Source organism: Panthera tigris, chromosome D1 (assembly GCF_018350195.1).
Source record: "Panthera tigris isolate Pti1 chromosome D1, P.tigris_Pti1_mat1.1, whole genome shotgun sequence".
NCBI lineage: Eukaryota > Metazoa > Chordata > Mammalia > Carnivora > Felidae > Panthera > Panthera tigris.
Genome location: NC_056669.1, coordinates 78,426,404 through 78,443,333, shown reverse-complemented (window position 1 = coordinate 78,443,333; position 16,930 = coordinate 78,426,404). Strand labels below are relative to the sequence as shown.

The window sequence follows — 16,930 nt, the reverse complement described above, 5'->3', positions numbered from 1 at the left end:
AAAATGCATTTTGACTTGATATGCTGGAGACAGTTTTCCATGTTAGAATATCTAAATTCACTGTATTTATTTTAATTGGGGCTGGATTGTTTCAGAAAATCCATCTATGTTTTTCCTTTCTATGACTTCCTGGTTGAGAAGAAAATGTAAGAGGGCCAGATTTGGGATCCACACCACTACTTTAACTGTCTAGGAGAGCCCTGCTTAGAGCTGTTTTTTACACTGGAGACTCTCATATAGTTTTATTTCAATAGGGTTTTATTTCTAAAAACCAATGTAAATCTAGAGTACTAAAGCAATATTACTTTCAGAATGATGATATGTAGAGAAATACAGTGATTTAAGATTTCTTGGTATGAATGTTCGAATTAAAGCCTCTCTCATAATTTTTACAAGTTTTTTCAAGTCTTGAAATTCACTTCATGGAAAGTGAGAGGAAATGTTCTCTGGAGATCCAATTCATTTGTTTTCCTTTGTGAAGAGGCTGTTGCTAAAATTAACCCTCTGCCGTAATTTTGATATTGCTGTGCTTTCTGAGAACGATGTATGAAAATGCACACACATATTGGATTTTTGATAAAGCTAAGATTTCTTCATTTTATTTCCTTAAAAATGAATTTTTTAAAAAATAATTTTCATTTAATTTCCATTTTAGTACAGTCATTTTCTGTGTTTCAGCATAATAAATTATTTAATCAGTATAGTGTGGTTAGATGGATCCTTTGGGTATTGTTGAGAAATTTTTGAAACTTCTGGGATTTCTTTGGTTTTTTTTTTCTAGTTTTCTTTTTTTGCTGTTGGCAAAGTTTGGATTTTGAAAACTTTGCCCAGATTTCTACAGTGACTCTTCTCTTTTTTTAAATGTTTTTTTAAAACATTTATTTATTTGAGAGAGAGAGAGAGAGAGATTGAGAGAGGGATAGAGAGAGAGAAAGCATGAGCTGGGGAGGGGCAGAGAGAAAGGGAGACACAGAATCTGAAGCAGGCTTCAGGCTCCAGCTGTCAGCACAGGGCTGGAACTCACAAACCGTGAGCTCATGACCTGAGTCAAAGTTAGATGCTTAACTGACTGAGACATCTAGGCTCCCCAGTGACTCTTCTCTTTAGAAACTGTTTCAAATCCCTGTTTTCCTCAGGTGTCATCATACTCAAGTTTCTTTAGTGATAATTGTTAGAATTTTTTCTTTAAGTTTCTGCTCAACACGGTTTCTATGAAGCCAACTCACCATCATGGAGAGTAAACAGGCCATTTGCATGTGAAATCCAACTCCACTATTTGCTCTCTCGTTTTGGCTACTCCAACTGTCCTGTACCCTCCATCTGTCACTGGTAAAATAGAAAAGACAGTAGCAGTTACTACAGAGGCGTTGTATGGATTAAATGAATTAAAAAACATAAAGGACTTAGAATGATACCTGAGATCTAGAAGACACTCATTATATACTAGATATAATTATTACTCTGATATTTCACGCTTTCCCCAAGTCAATTAACCCCTTCCCCTGCCATTGTGACTGTTGTTTCTAATCATCATCATCAGTTGTCATCCTTAACATTTATCCAGGATTTGCCATGTCACAAACATTCTGCTAATTGCTGTGAGTGTACAAATTCATTGAATCTGCACAGCTGTATTTGCAACCTATGTTATTAACATGCTGGTTTAGTTTAATAGATGAGATTTTGAGATTTGAGAGGTTAAACAATGTAAGATGGGTGATCCCACAGTGGAAAAATAAGAATTTGAATCCAGATTATATCCATACTTTTAACCAGTTACAGGGCTTTCTACCATGGGATCTATATTTACCCTGTGCTCCGATCTATTTATAGCTGTTATGTTTATGAAGTTGTTATGTCTGTTCATTGTTGAAGCTAAGCATGTACCACTTTGTTGATTGTCTGGTGCTTTGGTCAGCTCTCAGTCTCCTGAGAAGTCCTTACCCGACATCTTCCCAGATAGCTTTCCTATTTCTGCTTCTGTTTTCCAGCCTTACCACCCTCACTGATGTTTCTCCCATGGTCCTCTAGTATTTCCAGGTCAATTGGCCACTTTGACCTGGTCATTGGTAAATTATTTCCATGATCCTGAATATTGACTAGGCTCCTTTTGTATTCAATTCCAGTGAGACAATTTTACAAACATTCTCAGGGGCCAGAACAAGGGGATTTATGGGTGATGGAACTCTCATTCACCTAAAAGGAATGTTCCTCCTGACCATGGACTTTCCAATCTGTGCCTTATACACAGGCATTTGATTGGCTTCCTCCTCTGTCTGGATAGGTTATTAGCCTTCTGTGTCTAGGCCACTCTGTCTCCTTCATCCAGCTGTAATCTCAGGGCAGTCTTTGTCTGCTATCTTTGCTCAGGAAAGGTCAACCCCAGGCTTTCAGTTACCCCAACCCTCAGGCCCTACATAGTCCTCACTACTTCACCAGAGGGTTTAGGAAGCAGTGTAGTAAGTGGGAAGAATAAGAAGTAGGGCTTAAGTCTAACACTTTTTCCATCTTCATAAAATACTTTTGGAGATATTAGATATATTGTATACAATAATATTTTTAAAATATGATAATCTAGAAAAATGGCAAAACAGAACCAGAGTAATAATGTCTATATTGTAATTTATACACATAAAAGCATGTAAAAACTTTCACTCAATAAGAGTCCTACTTTATGTATATACACATGTGACATGTGTGATATAAATGTATATGATACATGAAGCTATAATCTATTTATTATTCATTTGTTTGTTTATTTATTTATTTATTTATTTTTACTTTTATTTTTTAGAGAAAGAGAGTGCACGAGTACACACAAGCAGGGGAGGGACGGAGAGAGAGGGAGAGAGAAAATCCCGAATAGGTTCTATGCTCAGCACAGAGGCCAACATGGGACTCAATCTCAGGAACGGTGAGAGCATTACCTGAGTTGAAATCAAGAGTTGGTGACTTAACTGACTGAGCCACCCAGGTGTCCCTGAGCCTATACTTTATGTTTTAGATAATGAGACAGAACTGGATCCATTTATATATATATATATATATATATATATATATATATATATATATATATATATACTACAGAGAGATCATGGAATAAGAGCTTTTTCCTCAGTTGATGTGTGGAAAACACATCCTAAAAATAGCATACAAATTAATAACATTTGAAAAATATGGTTTAGAGGTGAAGTCCAAGCCTAGTGGTACAGGTTGTAAGGCCATTCATAACCTTGTCTCATAACTTGACTACTTTGCCTGTTTCAGTTCCTATCATTTTTCATCTTGCCGTTTACACTCCCCCTTTGTTATTCCCAGCCTATGTGCATGTGCTTTATACACACTATCATAATGCATTGCATTTAGACTATATTTCTCTCACCTGCTAGGAGAGACTATGATTTATCTAATGGCTAGGACTTTATCTTATTCATCTTCGTTCTCTCAAGGTTAGCAAATAGTAAGAGCTCGGTAACATTTTTAAATTCGAGCATACTAGTATGATTTACTCGGTTGTAATAATACATTATCTGGAAATGTACCCTACAATATGTATCCTTTAAATTTGGCACCTCCTCTTCTAATAGTTTTTAATAATATTGTAACAGGCTTAAAAAGAAGTAAGATAAATGCTGACGTAGGGTCATACTAACTCATGTTTAAAATGCCTAAATTGTAGTACTCTATAAATTGCTGAGGATAAGTTTGAATTTGATTCGTATTTAGACTGGGAATACAGATTTAATGTTGAGTGAGTACACACAGAAAATAAAAAGGTATATACAGCATTGTGTTCCCCATCATGCTTTTCAAGGTGATTATGCTTAAAGACCATAATCAATTTCTCAATGAGAACTTGCCTGCAATGCCATGAGCAAAAGCTACACACAGTCATAGCACGTTCTATCATTTCATTTCCCCTTATATAGGGGTGTTATAATTTTATATCATTGTCATTGCCTGGGAAATAGTTCAGCTAGGAGTGTTGTCTTAGTTTTTTACTGCTTCTGTAACAAATTACCACAAACTTAGAGGTTTAAAATAACACATTTTTATTATCTTACAGTTCTGTGTATCAGTCTGGCATGATTCCCACTGGATAAAATCCATATGCCAGCAGGGCTGAGTTCCTTTTTGTGTGCTCAAGGAAAGAGTCCATTTACTCAACTTTACCATCTTCCAAAAGATGCCCACATCCCATGGCTAGTCACCTTTTGTCTTTATCTCAAAGACAGCAATATTACATCTGTCTTACTAGGACCAAGTGAGATTTATCTCAAGGATGTTTGAGATCTGAAAATCCATTAATATTATATACAATATGAATAGAATAAGGGAGACATTTCATATAATACTTTCAATCAACACAGGGGGGAAATATCTTAATATTTTCAAGAGAGATTTTAAGCAACTCTCTCATAAATGATATGCTCTAGTCTAGGAATTTTTATTGTGCATTGAGGTGGCTCTCACTTTTTAAATGAGCCCAAAGTATCAAGATGAGACATGTGTTCATCAAAAGAAAAATTGGGGGAAAAAGAAGCAAATCATTAACCCCCACGATAGTTATCCCATGAAAATGATGTTTCCAAACCTCAAAACACACTGTAACTTAGAATCACATTATTGTTTTTGATGGGCAATTAGTGTATGTGTGTGTGTGTGTGTGTGTGTATATACATATATAGGCATAATGTATCAGACAGTAAAAAGTATTCAAAAAAATCATCAGAACAAATATAAAAGTTATTGGGTCAGCTCAGCTAAGATATGAGACAATTAGTCTTTGATAGATTTACAATTTCAACCTTTTGGAATTTCAACTTCTAAAATTAAAATTGAAAGAAAACTTTCAACTAGAGACTAATTTTTATACCGTATGTTTACAGAGTTTAGGTAAACCACGTAGTGTCTCCTCTCTTGTAGAATAGCATTTGCAACAATCTTATTTTTCTAAAATTTTAGAATTTTCTGTGCTAGAACTTACACTAACTGGTAAAGTTAACATTTACTTTTATAGTATTTTAAGCATAGTTTAATGGATATTAAAGATTCAAATATGCAAAAAAGTTTATGAAAATTCCTGCCCAACATCTCACTACCCCATCCCATTTGTATTTCCTAAAACAGCCACCTTTTTGCAGTTCTTAACTATTTCCTCTGGTAGATCTATGATAACAATGTTATTTCTGAAATGATTAACTTTGGACATTTAAATATTTGTTGACTACCTGCCATGATATACGAGAATTGATCTCTCTTGTACCAACGGCCAACCTACTCTGATGAAAAGAGCCAGGTGGTACATCACAATTATTTTATTTTTTTTACTGAGATTTTTATTTTGCTGGAGATTTCTAATATCTTTACATATTAATTGTAGAATCATGTGATCCCCCAAAAAAGTACATAAAACATTTTTTAAAGTGTTTAAAAAGCCTGTGCCCTTCAACAAGCTTCATGAATTGAACACCATCATACTTTTTGTTTTTTAATGTTTACTTATTTGAGAGAGAGACAGAGACAGAGAGACAGAGAGAGAGAGATACAGAGTGTGAGTAGGAGTGGGGGGCAGCAGAGAGAGAGAGAGGAAGATACAGAATCCAAAGCAGGCTCCAGGCTCCAAGCTGTCAGCACAGAGCCCAACATGGGGCTCGAACTCATAAAAGGCAAGATCATGACCTGAGCTGAAATCAGACACTTAACTGACTAAGCCACCCAGGAGCCCCAACACCATCATGCTTTTAATGTCCTCTGTAAGCCTTCCTCTGACTGTATCCACCTTCCCAAAAGGTAACCACTCTCTTTGATTTGGTGTTCATGATTTTCTTGTTTTTATTTGTGATTTTGCCATCAATAAATATATGTACCCTACATATACATTTTATTTTGATGTTTTTAAATGTTAACATATGAACTTTACCCCATCTATTTGACTTAACAAAAGTATGTGGATAATTCATATTTTCATTTTATTTTTAAACCAGAGAGCGGTTTGTACTTTAACTCTGTTCTAGTTATCTATTGTTGGTTAATAGTCATTAAAAGACTAAGTGGCTTAAAAAACCTTAATATGTTATTATCACTTAGTCAGGTAGGGTTTTTGTTTGTTTTCTCTTTGTGTTGTTCTGTCATTGCAGTCTCGGATACACATACTATTTCAGACAGGCTGGGTCTAGAATCATTTGAACGTTCATTGGATTACATATCTAATGCCTTAGAAGGGAACACTTAAAGAGCTTGTTGCTGAAGGAACTCTATTTTGATCTCCATGTGATGACTCCACGTGTCCTCCCTATCATGTCAACATCAAGGGATCCAGATTTCCTTCATGATGTCTTAGGCTCCAAAGACATCTGTCCCTGAAGAGAGAACATCAGGCCAAACCATACTATCTTTTATAATGTAGTGTTGGAAATCAAGCAATGTCAACTCTGCCACATTGTATTCGTTCAGTCAGTCACAAAGCTCCATTCAACTTCAAGAGAAGAAGTAGGTTCTTCATATTGATGGTGAGTAGATAGGAAGACCACATGAGACTGAATATATTGCCATAGCTAATTTGGAAAATGTAATACACTGCAATTCATCTTCTGGTCAAAACAATTTGCATCCCCCTCACAAGCACAATGAAATCAGCCTTTCCCTATGATATCTCATCTCTTAACTACATCAGATTTAGGCTTGAGGTCCAGGATCTCATAATATATGTAAAGTTTATAAGTAGATGAGACTCTTCTGTTGCAATAACTTTAAGTCAGCTAATTGATATAAAGACCTGTGTAAACTAAAGAAATAATTAATCTGCACTGCCCCACCCCCACATACACAACCAACATACAATAGTGGGACAGTCATGATAGGAATTATAGACCATTCCACTCAAAATAGTGAAAAATACAAGGTACCAGAAGTCATTGATCCATAGTAGTTCCAAAATGCATCATTTTGGAATTTCTTTCATTAGGAGTAAGTCTGACTATTTGGGAACTATTTGCAATGACTTTTAACTTCAACCTCTGGGTTCTTAGTTCTTCTAAGCCATCCTTTGTTTGCCATGGTAAATAACAATATTTAAAATTGAGTCAGTTTTGTCAATGATAATTCTAGGATCCAAAGACCTTTGCTGATTTTGTACAGTCTCTATCCATTTAGATCTAGTTGATGGTGTTCTGCCAACATAATTCTTTTTAAAGCATTGGTAGTTCCTATAATTCTTATTATGGTTCATTTTAATAGACAAAAGCTATTGTCATTTTAATAGACAAAATCTCTTCAAAATATGCCTTTTCTGTCTTGGATTTCCTACAAGGTTGTTAAGTGACAACAATCTTAAGACTTTTAGAAATTCTATTGCTTAGGGGTACCTGTATGGCTCAGTTGATTAAGCGTCCAACTCTTAATTTTGGCTCAGGTCCTGATCTCATAGTCCGTAGTCATGAGATTGAGCCCAGAGTCAGACTCTACACTAGGCCTGGGCCCCATTTGAGATTCTCTCTCTCTCTCTCTCTCTCTCCCTCTTTTTTCTCTGCTCTTTCTCCCACTCATGCTCTCTCTTCAGAAAGAAAGAAAGAAAGAACAAAAGAAAGAAAGAAAGAGAAATTCTATTGCTTAACAGAAAATATCTGTAAGACATGCTGTTAAGATCCTTGAATGGAATTCTGTTTATGCCACCTCCTTAAATCTTTCTGAGGTGTCAACAAAAGCTTGTAAATCATATCTTGTCATATACCCTTTTTTAAAATTTAAGTATAGTTGACACACAATGTTACATTAGTTTCAGGTATGCAATTTAGTGATTTCACAACTTTATACATTATGCTATGCTCACCACAAGTGTAGCCATCATCACTCACCATGTAATGCTATTACAATATCATTGACTGTGTTCCTTACGCTGTGCCTTTTATTACTGTAACTTACTCATTCCATAACTGGAGTTCTGTATTTAAACCATTCTCCTTGACAGCACCCTGGATTTTATGTCTTCCCAGAAGCGATTTCTCAATTTTAACATTGAGAGTATGATAATCAGAGTAAGAATCGGTTTTCATAAGAGACTCTTGACTATAGCGAACAAACTGAGGGTTGCTGCTGGAGGGGTGGGGGGTGGGGGATGCGTAAATGGGTGATGGGCATTAAGGAGGGCACTAGTGGTGAGCATTGGGTGTTACATGTAAGTGATGAATCACTAAATTCTACTCCTGAAACCAATACTACACTACATGTAAACTAATTTGAATTTAAATAAAAACTTGGAAGAAAAAAAAAAGGAATAAGAATCAATTTTATTTTAGGTCCATGCAGATCCTGGTGCCTTTCTATCTACCAGTTATCTCACTGGTTATCCCTCTTCTCATATTTTAATAGTCAATCAGAAGGCAATCAGCACCTTCAGCAGTGTGCTTAGAAACCTCTTTCTCTAGATCCTCTGGTTTAATTGGTACTTTTCTATTTTCCATGTCACTGCAGGTGATAGTATTGTTAAGCTTTCTGTCACCACAGGACAAGTGCCCATTTCCCACAGGTCCTGAGATCACTGTCCTCACTTTTAGGTTCTTATTGACAGCCTCCTCGAGACCCATCAGGCTTTTGCTAAGTTTCTCTAAGGCAGTTTTATTTTTTTTCTCCCAATACCTGGCTTGAAAGCCAATTCCATGTGTTTTAGCATCTCTCCTCTTTCAGGTGCTGAAACAGCTTCCAGTTATTATTGTGGTGTGGTGTACCAGCACAAATCTTAGTGACTCCAAATAACCACCTATTTAGTGATTATCTGTCATGATTTAGGGGATTTGCTATGTTAGGTGGGTGGTTCTTACTCAGATTCTTTGGGGAAGTTGTAGTCAGATAGTGGCTGGGGCTGGCGTCTTCTGAAATCTCTGTTACACATTAATCGCCTTACTAGAAAACTCAAAACAGTTGAGGACAGGAATAATTGGGACTGCTTGCGCATTTCTTTCTTTTTGCGATCTTTCCATATGATCTCTGCAGAGCTAGATAGAAACCACATCAACCTTTACAACCTAGTTATCAAAAGACATTAAAAATAACTTTACCACATTCTATTTATTGAAGCAATCACAAGGCTTGCCCAAGTTAAAAAGGAGGAGGAAAACGTATCATCTCAAAATTTTAGAAGAACATAGGAAATCATAATTATTCTGGGCCTTTAAAAAAAAACATGGAAGCACCTGGGTGGCTCAGTCAGTTACCTGTCCACCTTGGGCTCAGGTTATGATCTCGCGATTCATGAGTTCAAGCCCCACATCAGGCTCTCTGCTGTTGGCATGGAGCCTGCTTCAGATCCTCTGTCTCCCTTTCTCTCTGCCCCTCCCCTGCTCTCTCTTTCTCTTTCTCAAAAATAAAATAAACATAAAAAAATGCAATATGTCACAGATGCAATCTGCTTCCCAAGTAAATATTATTGTCAAGATTTCACCTAAAACCTTTCTTCCTGGGTCATTTTCTTCCTTCTGAATACTATCCTTAGAAGTATTTTTAGTAAAGAATAGCTTGTTGACAGTGGGCTCTCTGATTTTCTTTGGTTGAAAATGCTTATGTAATTCTTGTACTTTAGAGAAAATGTAGACATGAAATTCCTGAATGACAGTTGTTTTTCCTCAAGGCTTTGAATATATGATTCTACTCTATATTGGTATTCTATTATTGGTTTCTATTATTGTGTTCTATTGCTGATCTTGAATAGCTCTCCCCAGTACCTTTGACTGCTCCTAGTAATTCTCTGCTTATACATCTCTCTCTTTAACTTTGCTGTTCTTTAATTATGTTGTGAAGTCTCTAAATGTCAATATCTTTTCTCTTTTTTTAATTCTGCTTGGAATTTATTGGCTTCCTAAATGTAATAACTGGTAGATTTCACTAACTCTAGGAAATCTTCAGCCATTTTCTCTCTTTGTATATCCCTTTGTATGTTTTCTTTCATTTCTACTTTTAATTCTCTCCTTAGATTCATTTTGAATTTTCTCACTCTATACTCCATATTGTTCATTCCTCATTTCAAATATTTTCTTATTTTTGTGTCTGTGAAATTTATTCTGAGTTATTTCTTGTGATATGTTAGATATTTCACTTGATAGTCTATATGTCTCCTCCTTATGTTCAGCTAATTTAATCTTTTTATTAAATTTCAGTACTAATGTTTAGAGTCCTAATTAATAATATGCTTTATTAATTTATACTGTTTGTTCTTTTTCCATTATGTCACCTTAATTTCAATGGCCTCAGATTATTTTATAATACCTCTGTCTATTTACTTCTTAGCTCTATTAAATTTATTTAACTTTTATATATGAGAGGGGAGAGGTCATCCATTTTGCGGGTCTGATTGTATGTATTTTTAAAAAGTTTTGCTAACCATCTCCCTTGGCTTATTTTTTTTTTAGGGGTGTAATGATACTTTTCTGTAATCTCATTTCCCTGGAATTATTTGAGTCCAGTGTCTTAAAGAGAAATTACATTTGTATCTATTAAGCTTCTGCAACTTTAACTATCAAAGAAAAGTTAATTAATTTTTCTGGTTTTGTTTTTGTTTTTGTTTTTGTTTTTGTTTTTGTTTTTTGAAAGAGAGCATCCATGTGCATAAATTCTAGACCCAAATCTACATGTGGGGTAGCCTGAGTTTAAGAGTCTTCTGTAGCATCTCCTTCTCGAGATGCCATTATACCCCCAAAGGTGTCACCTATTAGGTGTCTCTACTTTATACAGTTGCCTCTGATCTAACCACCATACTGTTAGCCTCTGCTTTGGTATCTTTTAATCCAATTGCACAGGCTCTCTTCCTTGCACCATAAATACTCTGGGTTGGGTGACCCACCCTCAGTTGGTGCCCATCACCATGTGCTGAAGTGTCTGTAGTGAAGATTCAGGCTCTGGGATCAGCCGAGTCCTCAAAGTTAAAATCTGGAACCAGTTGTAATTCAAACCCCTGGATTAAATTTTTTTGTAATGTTTGCCTTTCATGAAAGACCACCTCAAGCATACATTTAAAAAGCAATGTTTTCTACTGGATATGGCATTTCAAGAATGCCATATTAGAAGTGATTTATCTGAACCTATAAATTGCTACAAGATTAGAGCACTGCTTTGGCTATTTTAACTTTGTGTCTCTGGTAATCAATTTAATCATGAATTAAATGAGGGCTCTCTCTAATAACTTCAACTCCACCTGATTGTGTTGATATATTAATACATATATTTGGAAAGGAAATTTTTTCAAATTCATTTCTTAGCTTTGCATTCACCACATTCTTAGCCTTTCACCTTTGTTTTTACATTATCATATTATATGTAATTAATATATTATGTGTTATTATACCATAAGACTTTTAGCCCTATGTACTATCATTGTCATTGGGCGAACTTTGAAGCCTATAAATTCCTCTTCCACATCCTGTATGTTCTTTTATAAAGGAATTAGCTGAAATAGGTTCTTACATTTTAGCTGCACAAGGTCATCAAAAGTATATTGCTTTATACCATGAATTTTCCTGCAGCTATGGTCCTCATTTTTCACTTCTCTCTGTTTTGCACCCCCACATCTAGTCATCTTTCCTAAGTCTGCAACATTTTAGACTATTTTTTATGTTGCCTTTCTTTGCTGTTTTTGTGCCGTGTTATCACCGTTGATTAGATCAGAGTAGTGGACCATTGTTTATTTTACATTTTGTTTGTTTGCCTTAAGGCCAAGCTATTTGTTCTGATTATGTATTTCTCTATATTTGGATTTACAGATATCCTCTAAAGCAAGAAAAATGAAGTAAATGAGGGTTCATATGTTCCAACACATCTGGCTCACCTCCACATTCCTAAGCAGATAATTCCACTCAGGAAGTGCCTCCATCCATATTCCCATTCCTCCCCAAGACGTTCTTCCATATGGCTTATCTTTTCTGAAGAGATTCAATCTGATACAATGTGCTGGGGATGGTCGTCATGCAATTGTCACACCAGCAGAAACAACTATGACCTTGAATTTCATCTGATAAAGGTTGATATGTGTCATCTAATCATCCCCTTCAAATTTCTCATGGTTGTATGTGACGATAGAATATTTCTGTTCCAGACTTCTCAATTATTCTTATTAACTCCTTAGTTACAGCTTTAAGAGCCAAACTTTCAATATCTTCTTGCTTCTGATTTTATCTCAGGAGGAAAGTAATCTGTTTTTGAAAGTCTCACTTATTTTCTTCCATATAATCACTTTGGCTTCCACTAACCCTAGTGAAAATTGAATTAGATTCCATATTCTTAGTTCCATCTTGAATCGTGGTTAGTTTTGAATATATCTCATTCTCCTCTTTATTTTTGACTCCTTTAACCTCCTAGATGTTTGCATTTTACACTTATTTTGATGAAAACTAGGTAATATATGGAATTGTTGAATCAATATGTTGTACGCCTGAAACTAATATAACACTATATATTAATGACAGTGGAATTAAAATTAAAAATAATAAAATAAATAAAACAAAATGGAAAAAGTGCTTATTGGTTCTCTAGATCAATTGCCTTCATTCTTTCTTCCTTTCTTCCTTTCTCTCTGCACACTCCTTCCATCTTTGTTTACTTTCTTTTCCTTTTATAGTATTCATTCTCTATTCTCTGACTTTTGATTCTGAGACTAAAAACTTTTTTTTCAGACTAACCTAGTTTGTTACTCTTTGAATTCATGAGGAAATCTGATTCCTAGAGAGAGAGTATCACAGACAAAAATTTAAATTGTCTTTTGTTAGAGTTTGTGTTTATAATTTTTGTCAGTTTTTTTCTCCTCAAAGAAAATTAATCGTATTCTGTGAAATTCTGTTTACTGACACGGTTGATCACTTTTATGTCATTAAAATCACAGTCAAAGTTCTACAGCCTTGGTCAGGGCTTAGGGCATTTGATTCTTTCTTCTTGTATCTGTACCTTGGTTGAAACGAAAAATTGAAACTTGCGTTCTTTAGGAAGTATGAAGAAGAAAGCCTCTAACACTTTACATATTTATCTCCCATTCATATTTATCTGACTGTTAAATCTGAGGAGAAAACGGTCACTATACGTACAAGGGAGGTGTACCTCTCTGTTTTTTCAACATGAGCTCATTCTCCACCAATCCATGGACTAAGCCCACAGGGGCTTCCCTGCAGCAGATGCCAGCAACCCTTCCTCTGGTTCTGTGTATGTATGTGCATATAATTCTCATTTAATAGAGAAGCTACCAAAAGTCCATTTGCCCTGAGTCATATTGTATTTTCTGGGGACATTTGCCCCTGAACTGTATTCTGTTCTCGAGCAACAAAAATATCGATCCCTGTGTCCTTTCCTCTGTTTCTCAACTTGGTTTCCCTAAGAACTCTCACGAAACTCTTTTAGGAATAATAATACATTTCATATGATTAAATGTCTATAGGTTACTTTTTTTAAAGTTTATTTATTTATTTTGAAAGAGAGAATGAGAGAGAGCAGAGGGAGGGGCAGAGAGAAAGGAGAGACAGAAGCCTAAACAGGCTCCCTGCAGTCAGCACAGAGCCTGAGGCTGGGATCCATCTCATGACCATGAGATCATGACCTGAGCCAAAACCAAGAGTCAGAAGCTTAACTGACTGAGCCACTCTGGCGCCCCTACAGGTTACTTTTAAAGCCTATTGTCTTCATATATTTTTTATTGTAAATAAATGTCAAAGGCATTGTATTAAAGAAAAGGGAACTGAGACTCGAAAGATGAAATCGCCCACTAAAGTTTATATGGATGCTCAATGGCAGACCTGAGGCAAGAACTAAAATCTGCCAACATAAAACTATACTCCAAGAACATTGCATACCCTTAAAATGCATTTACGTGATTGAGCTGAAGAGCATGGCACATTAGCCCTGGAAATCTGAACAATCACAGTCAAATCCTCAGGTGGTAGATGTCAGATGTTTGACATTTCTGCCATTACGGAGCTCTCTTGCCCCTAGCAATCCCAAGGCTCTGTGTCTCTCCAGACCCAGGACACTCATGCAAATGATCCACTTAATGTAAGGAAGGAAACTTTTGACTGTTGCATTGATAGGAAATGTGAAGAAGTTTAAGTAGAGAAGTGTGAGCTAATCATCGCAAAGCTGTCTGAGCAGCTAAGAGTCTTTCACGGTATTAATGAGGCTTTAACACTGTTCCTTCTTTGTTATTTGTCTTGCTTGTTCTACATTAGTAACTCTTTTTTACCACATTAGAGAGGCTTGGAAATTGCTTGATGAAACACCTATCTATTCTGGCAAGAGTGCTTTCATGATTAGATTCCTGGCTGTGTAATTTTGCTTTCATGGTACTCTATCCAGCTCAATAATCGGAAAGGTCACAAGTGTAGTTCTTTCTAGGCCAGGCAGTGTTACACAGCTGACACAAAGCTGGAAATGGATGTCACCATGTGTCACTGATGTGAAAGGCTCAGCAATGCTAATCATTTTAGTAAAGATGATTGGTAGAAGTTTATTCCAAAGGAGTACATATGATAATTAATGGCCAGGAACTGGCCAGTAATGTACAGAGAGATGAAAGTTGATTATGATCAATCAATTGACTGAAGCTACATTTGTAACACTTTGCTTAGCAATTTTGTTTATTTTCTCAAAATTACATGACCATTATGGCAATTTATGTGTGTGGGTCTATTTCTGGACTTTCTCTTCTGTTTCATTGTTCTCTATGGCTGTGTTTGCATGATGTCCACACTGTCTTGATTACTGTAGCTCTATAGCAAGACTTGGAAACAAACAGTACAAATCCTCTAACATTATTTTTCTTTTCAAAGTTATTTTGACTATTCTAGTTCCTTTATCTTGTAATGAGTTTTAAAATTAACTTGTTGACTTACAAAAAATTCTGAAAGAATTTTATGGTGAATTTATGGATCAATTTGGGAAGATTTGATGTCTTAATATTGATACTTGCAATGCATAAATAAACATGGTCTATCTCTCCATTTTTAACATCTTAATTTGTCTGTAAGTATTTTTTAGTTTTTACCATAAAAATCCTTTAGATATTTAATTAGATTTCTATCCAGTCATTTGGGATTTTTTGGTACTATTATTAATAGTACTGTTTTATTTTTTTGTTTTAATTATCAGTTGAAACATAATTCAAATACCAGTGATGAGTTAGTATATAGAAAGAAAATTGACTTTAGTATAAAATCTTTTATCTCATAATCTTATAAAACCATTACTAGTTCTAAGAGCTTTTTATAGATTTCTTAGGATGTTTTATGTAGACAATCATGACATTTACAAAAAAACACAGTTTTACTTCTTCCTTTCTAATATGCATGCCTCTGATTTTCTTTCATCTCTCATTCCACTACCTAATTATTCTAATACAAGGTTGAATTTGAATGGTAAGAGAAGAATGTGTTTCTGGGACATCTTTTTGTTATTCATTAATCTTTTAAAGGGAATCATATTTTTCTTAAGGAGAATTTAAATGATGCTGTTTCCTTGTTACTTGTTTCCAAATTGGTCTTTCTTATATTATTTGTCCCCATGCATATGGAAGGTGGGTTACAAAACTCTCAGGGGGTGAAGAGCTAAGGGAACAATGCAGAAAGGTTATACAGATGTATGCAAAAGACAAAGGAAAAACACAGAAATAAACTGGCCTCATCAATCTCAAGCATTAACAGATTTTTTAGAGCAGTGATGGGAAATAACAGGCTAGCAGGTCCATTCTTTTCCCTAACGTCCATGGCAGAGATTTCTCTTTTTAAGTTTGTTTGTTTGTTTATTTATTTTGAGAGGCAGAGAGAGAGAGATGAGAGAGAGAGAGAGAGAGAGAGAGGAGAGAGAGAGAGCAGAGCAAAGGCAGAGAGAGACAGGGAGAGAGAGGAAGAGAATCCCAAGCAGGCTCTGCACTGTGAGTGTGAAGCCTGATGTGGGGCTTGATGCCACAAACTGTAAGATCACAACCTGAGCTGAAATCAAGTGGCCGTGGCTTAACCGACTGAGGCACCCAGACACCCCCCAAGGCAGGTATTTCTAATACAGCCCACAGACATGCCTCCCTCCCCCGTTCAGTAAACTTCCCTTAGTAGCTGTCAGCCACCAGGCTCTCTGTGTGGGACAAGACTTTTTTTTCTATTTCTTTTTGAATACCTGCATTCTGTGTTGCTAGAGAGAGTCTTAGTTTGCAATCTCTCTGAAATGTTCGGGAGGATAAATAACAATAACAACACTATTCCAATGAGCCATTGAGCCAATTTTTGGTTTGGCTTTAAAATTTCTTAGGGCCCATAGTCTGAGTTATTACCCAGTGTCCTGTCAGTCTATTAGAACTGACTGAACTCGAGTATATGCTCATGAGGGCAGAGGATTTTGTTTGTCTTATTCAGCATGTAACCTTAGTACCTTAAGGCAAACTTCCCAAATACTTAATGCTTAATCAAAATATGAAACAATTGTGGGAAGCAGGCACAGCACAAGCCCTATTTTGTTGATGAGAAAACAAAATCAGAAGGGTCTTTTGACTTGTTTAAAACACACACACACACACACACACACACACACACACACACACACATGGGAGTGTCTCAGTCAGCAACACACTGTTGATCTCAGCTCAGGTCTTGACCTTAGGTGTGTGAGTTCAAGCCCTACTATGGGATCTTCACTGGGCATGAATCTACTAAAAATACCAACACACACACACACGTGCGTGCACGCACACACACACACACACACACACACACACACACAGTAAGCAGCACAATCCCTTCACCTTTGCCCCTTCCTTTTTGAGTGACTCCAAAACTAAAGGTTACTCAGTACTTGTTGATAGCTGGTTTTCACTCAAATGAGGTTGCTAAGGAGAGAAAATCAGAGAAAACCCAATGAACCTTAGCACCTAGAAAATACCATTTAGTATACAGAGACATATGAAAAGAATTCAGAA

At 36.0% G+C, this 16,930-nt stretch overlaps 1 pseudogene; it reads right to left on the bottom strand.

Moving 5' to 3' along the window:
- Nucleotides 1-8,585, bottom strand: part of LOC102964122 — a 46,058-nt pseudogene extending 37,473 nt beyond the window's left edge.
- Between the last annotated feature and the right edge of the window lie 8,345 nt (nucleotides 8,586-16,930).